At 46.9% G+C, this 5,943-nt stretch overlaps 1 long non-coding RNA gene across 1 annotated transcript; it reads right to left on the bottom strand.

Annotated features, from left to right (window-relative positions):
• Positions 1–452: 452 nt before the first annotated feature.
• LOC129785070 (uncharacterized) lies at positions 453–5,176 on the bottom strand. Its single transcript, XR_008748589.1, has 2 exons — positions 4,929–5,176; positions 453–4,884 (listed from the first exon to the last, which is right to left on the bottom strand). It is a non-coding gene; the product is annotated as an uncharacterized LOC129785070 (long non-coding RNA).
• Between the last annotated feature and the right edge of the window lie 767 nt (positions 5,177–5,943).

The raw sequence follows: 5,943 nt of genomic DNA, 5'->3' as shown, positions 1-5,943 counted from the left end.
CTGTTTAAAATCCTCCTTCCTCCCTCATGCAGCTCAACGGTCTCCTAGAGGAGCCCACAAACCCAGCCCGCCTTCCACAACTCCCTGCCTGCACGCCTTCGTGCAGGAGCGGTTACCAGCAGGTTGCCTGAACCTTTCTCCTGTTTTATCCTGCTCAAATTACTTTGTTAGGCACTGCCACATGGGATGTGGTACCCCATGCTGATATCAGCATTTTCAGCTGCTTTGAGAACTCAAACCAGAGTTCGCTATGCACTTATAAAATCATAGAATGATTTGGGTTGGAAGGGACCCTTAAAGGTCAGCTAGTCCAGCCCCCCTGCAATGAACGGGGACATCTTCAACTTGATCAATACTAGAAGCGTTTCTGTTGCTCTTGACAACTTTCTCTGAGTTTTTTTTATTTATTTATTTTGCTGTTTGCAATTTAGTGGTGGAGGTATCTTTTTAAAAAAACAACAACAGCAAACCTGAAGTTAGCTTCACAGCCAAGTGAATTGCTGCTTTTAAAAGCTTCTTCTGCAGAAATCCTCTCTAAATGCATACAGGTAGTCAAACCAGCCTTGATCTTAATGTACCACTGAATTATGACCAGAAACTAGGACATGCATAGAAATAGGAGCTCTTGCTTAAGCCAGGGAATGCAGAACCCAGCTGGAGGCTGCCTTGCTTTGAATGCTGGGCAGGTCTGAGTGCAGAGAGGAGTAACCTGCTGACTGATGCTTGAAGCACGTTTTTCAGCCCCCCACTGTGACTGCAGTTCAGTGATGGGCAGGGAGATGCAGATAGCTGGGTCTTGCAGCTGGTTTCTGTTTTGGGATGACATCCTGAAGTATGGCCCAGACTGTTCAGGGAAGGACAGATTTGTGAGAAGAGGAGGTGGAAGCATTTGTGAATCCAAGGTGAAAGAGCCCAAAACAGCTGCTTTTAATGGGTTGATTTCTCTGGATACTATCTGGAGGAGAAGAGAAACACTGGCAGATAAGGAGGTCCTGGGTCCAGAACCCTTAGGAGGGGGAGAACATCTCAGGATTTTTGTATGGGACATCTCGGTTTTGCTGTTTTTCTTGTGACAGGAATGCTTGTCAGGAGGGAAGGATTGTTTTTGCTGCTACCTGACCTTTTCTTCTGTTTGCTTTTCTCTCTGGGCTCACATTGCCTAGAGCCATCTGTGCTGGAAGATTTCTAGGGTTCAGATATCTCTGGTAGAAAACTGGCTGAGGTGGGCCATAGGGATGTTTATGTAGGTCCTATGGACTGAAAATGTTTCAGGCATCCCTCTTGTGCCCTAAGGATGCAAGAACTTCATGCATCTTGAGTTTTTAATTCTAGTCCTCCACTTCATGGGGACAGCTGTTCTTCTATGCCATAGAAAAGCATTCCTTCCAAGAACCTGGAGTCAGGAGTCTGTCAGTGCTGCTCTGTGTCCAGGTGATCACTCCTCTGTTCCTTCCTTTTAAAGTAGCCATATGTAAGGGATGAAGCCTTTGAAGACCTCACAAAGGATGGATGGGCTTCTTTGATTCATGGATTTCAAGAAGGTGTATGATTTTCACTTCTCTAAACCAATTCAGCCAGACCAGTGGTGAGGCAGCCCAACCCAAAAGCGGAAAAGTGCTGTTTTCCTCTCTGACTTTGACAGATGGTGTATATTAGTCGTAAGCCAATGCAAGGCTTGTCAGCTGCCCTGGGGTCTCAACATCTGGGTGTAAATTTCAGACACATATTTTCACTGAATAAGCATAGACATCTCCTGAACTGATTTCTCCTGAGCTAGAAACACAGGTTTGTAAGATACCCCTCTCCAGATGGTCCACCATCGCCGTTCTCACCAGTAGGAAAGAGTAAATACCTGCAATTCCTACCCCAGAACCCTTCTTTTATGGTTTTGTGTCCATCACATGGTTGGAGTCAACATCCTGCTGCATTGCCCCTTCTGTAGAGACCTCCCTGATCTTTTACAAATCTTACTGCCAGTGCTGTCACAACCTGAAAAGGATGGACTTGGAGAAGAACCAACTGGTGAAAGGCAACCCTTTCTGTATCTTTAAAGTCTGTTTTTTCCCCAGCTTGTGCTGTGGCAGGCGATCACTCATAGCCTTTCTGGTGCAGAGACCTGGGGACGTAAATTCTAGGCGGGCACGTTTACTTCCCTCGGACCATGATAATAGAGAAATGATTCACATTTATAGCTTCGGGAAGAGACGTGCTCAGCATTGATCCCACAGCACTCCTGCCTTTCTCCTGCACAGTCCTTGGGAAAACAAGGCTCCTTCCACGTGATGCTGGAGGACTGCAGCAGCTTGTGCTGCCTGGAAGTTCTGGGAGGATGTTCAGCCTGTAGAGGCCAACGAAGGTGAGTGCAGTATGTCTCCTCTCCCTGGTTGAATTCTGGTTTGCTGCTTAGAGACAGTCACTTTTTCATATTTGCTGAGCTATGTTTTAGATTTGAGGTAGCTGCTTTGCTCACTCCATGCTCATTATTGCTGTTGTGCACATGCATTTTGATGTATGTGCAGTTCATCACGCAGTGTGTGAGAAGCAGAGCAGACCACATGGCGCTCCAAATGTGTTCCAGGAATGCAGGGAGACTGGAAGAGCAGCGGTCCTTTGGGCCAGGCAGCTTTTGAATACCACCTTGTTGGTGCCCACCTTGGTGTTTAGCTGTGGGGAGGATGGAGAAGCCCCTATCCAGGGCAGAAGCTTCTATCCAGCACCAGGCTGCAGGACTGAAAAGGCTGTGGGTCTTATCCTGCTTGTGTTTATCCTGACTACTGAATACCAGTGCCTTCTGCAGAACACTTCATAGCTAGAAGAGTCTGAGCAAACAGGCTCGGTATACACATGCTGCTTGTCTTGGCCACACTTGAATAGATCCTTCCTTGACTTCCTACTGACTCCACATTTTCTCCATGCCCTCAAGTCCACACACAGAAGAGACCAGAAGCGCTCCATCCGCCGCATGAAGCTGTCAGCTGTAACCAGCCATGAAAAGCCATCTATCAGAGCCCAAGTTTCATCAGCTCTCGGCTCACAAAGCTTCCACCTGCCCTTACCTTGCCAGTGTTGCAGGTCTATTCCCAGGAGAGATGAAGGACACAGGGCCTTGAAATGGGCTGTTGTGCTTGCATCCTAAAGGAGAGTCTAAAAATAACTTGGTGGATTTGTAGAAAATCCTGTGTTGCTTAAGCATCTTTTTGTGGTTTTTCTCTCTCGCCTCTTTTTTTTTTTTTTTCTTTTTTTTTTTTTTTCTTCCCCCCTTGTTGAGAATTGTTTCTGCTGAGAGATGTTATAGCAATGACCCTCAGGGGCAGGGAATCAAGCATTCCACTGGAAAAGCATTTCCAGGGCTAGTGCTTTGGGGTGTGTAGGTGAGTGCATCCCTCCGAGCTAGGGAGGCACAGGAGACCAAATACCCCTGATGTCTTGGGCTCTGGCTTTGCATGGTTAGGGAACCTAGACCTTGGACCTGAACTCTCTGGCCCTTTTCTCAGGTTACGGGGATACTGTGTAGTGTTTTGACAGCTGAAAGTCTGGAAATAATGAGCTCAGAGCAGTGTTTTCTCTCTTGTCCTCTTTCCATTTAGTGAAGAAGATGTATGATTTAGCAACCGAGGCCAGGTCTGTTTGCTCAAAGCTCTTGTTTAATCAAGGAGTGCGAGCAGACAACTTCTCACGGGGTCTCTTTCCAGGTTTGTCATGCCATTGACAGATGAATAGTATTTTCCCACATGGCTTCAGATCAGCAGGGAGGACGAGCACCCAGCAAAAGTGGCTCAGATTTGACTGGTGTAATAATTTGGAACGCAATATTTTCTTTTTTTTCTTTTTTCTTTTTTTTAATGTTTCCAGGGTTGTGTTTTGAGAGTTATTATTTGTTCCTAGAGCTTTCTAGAGGCTGATAAAATGTTCAGGGTTTCCTGCTCCGCAATTGTAATTCTGCCATCTTTATTTTTGTTCTATGTCAGAGTTGTTCAGCAGTATTTTCCATTTGAATGGCTGCAATTTTAAAGGCATTCATTCTGTTTATGGAAGTCCAGAGGTAGTGTGGAAACCGCTGCAAGAGAGCGGTGGGGTTTGGTTCCTCAGGTTACATCCATTCACACATGGCTTTGCCTCAATAACAGGGGTTGACAAGAACTGGAATACAAAACCTTGGTGGCCATGGGTGTATAGCAAATGCCTGGGGAATTAGAACAGTAGTAGGACAAAATACAGCATCTGTGGTTGTTGTGGTTCTTCCTGAGACCTTAATCTATTGATGGCACATCTGCCTGTCTCTTCGGTGTAACCCCTGAGACACAAGATACAAGCCGAGGTTTATGTGTTATTGCTGAGGTGGAGGGAGATGCACAACCAGCTGTAGCACAGGCAGTTTAGCTCCAGCCTGCATGGCCTCATGCCATCCAGAAGAGGAAATGGGATCAAAAACCAGGCCAACATCATCTGCAATGGATATGTGATACAATGGAGCTGCTGGGGCAGCATGCCTTGGGCCAGGGTGGTCTATGTGCTCCCAAGTCCACGGGCACTGCCTCAAGCCTCAGCAGTCACTCATGCTTTTTGTCAGGGAAGTGTATGAGGCGTGGAGGATGGAGACACTCTCTGCCTTCCAAAGCATGGAGGTAAGGATGCTTATGGCCGAGGAAACCAAAGCTGCATTTAGCTGCCTTGGTCTTAGCTGTGCTCGGCACGACGTGCAGATCACAAAGGAACGGGCACAGCAGAGTGCACGCCACAAAAGCGTATTTCCAGGGGGGGAAAAAATGCATGAAGAGAAATGGGAGGCACAGGATGTCCCCCAAAGACAGATGGAAAGAAGATGGAAAGATGTGTAACCTCATGATGTAAGGACTACATGGCCCAGAAGGCAAGGACAAGCCTCTGACTAGCCTCTCTGATATGACCACTGCAAAGTCAATTAAAACTTCCCAGTCCCAACAGTAATTCCCTCTCTTTGGCCTCACAGCTTTTAGTGTGGGGAGGAGATGGTTATCAGTGCTCTCCCAGGTGTCTGCCTCCTCATATTGCTCCCCATGGCAGTAGAAGCCCTGCTGGCTGAGCAGTCCACTGGAAAGCCGGGATGCTCGGCTTGTTCATAAGCAGTCCCTAAGGTGGCAATCCTGCAGGCTGTAGGTCTCTCTCGTCCTCTTCTGATCACAGCCTTAAGTGGGTGTCTGAAAGGAGAAGGGGCTGGAGTTAAGTGTGGTGGGTGCAGGGAATGGCAGACACAAAGGGCAGCAATCAACCAGGCATGTTCAGAAAGTCATTAAAAAAAACCAAAACCCTAACGCTGTGTAAATTGCAGTCCTGAAATACCCTAATTAGGAGTTCCGAATTATCTCAGTAGGACCACAATTAAAATATTCAAGATAACCAGGAAAGGAAGCATGTCTCCCTTTCCTCGTTCAGCATGTCGAACTTCTCTTTCTCTCATTGTAACATTTCAAAGATGTTTTGTTCTTGAAATGCGAGATACTTGTTCCCAAAGGGAATATACTTATATCCTGGTGTTGTCCCAGGCTGTTTTGATTGGTTAATTACAGAGAATAGGTTCCCCAGCATTTCTGTCTGGTTCAGAGGCCCATGTGTAATCATGTAGAGGGCTGTTTATCTTCACTGTGCACTTAATTCTGAGTGTCACTCCTAAAGAAAATAAAAATAAATGCAGCTATATTTGGTGGAAAGCAGCAGTAGCTTTGGCTGTAACAGGGAAGTGCTGGGTTGTGGTTTACCTCTGGCTGCTGTGCAGAACGGTGTTATCAATGATAACTCTGCTCTGCTGCCAGGCTGCTTCCGGCCAAGCACAGGGTTTTTGCATCACAGGGATCTCCTTTGCTCCTGCAACCATCCAGCAGCCAAGGCAGGCAGCGGAGCTTCCTTGCAAAAGCTCGGTATGAGCCTGTTCTCTGAGGGTAGCGTGGGTGTTACAGGGAGAGGGGC

Source organism: Falco peregrinus, chromosome 8 (genome assembly GCF_023634155.1).
Source record: "Falco peregrinus isolate bFalPer1 chromosome 8, bFalPer1.pri, whole genome shotgun sequence".
In the NCBI taxonomy this organism is placed as follows: Eukaryota; Metazoa; Chordata; class Aves; order Falconiformes; family Falconidae; genus Falco; species Falco peregrinus.
The sequence above is the reverse complement of the archived record's forward strand: the minus strand, read 5'-3'. Positions and strand labels throughout refer to the sequence as shown.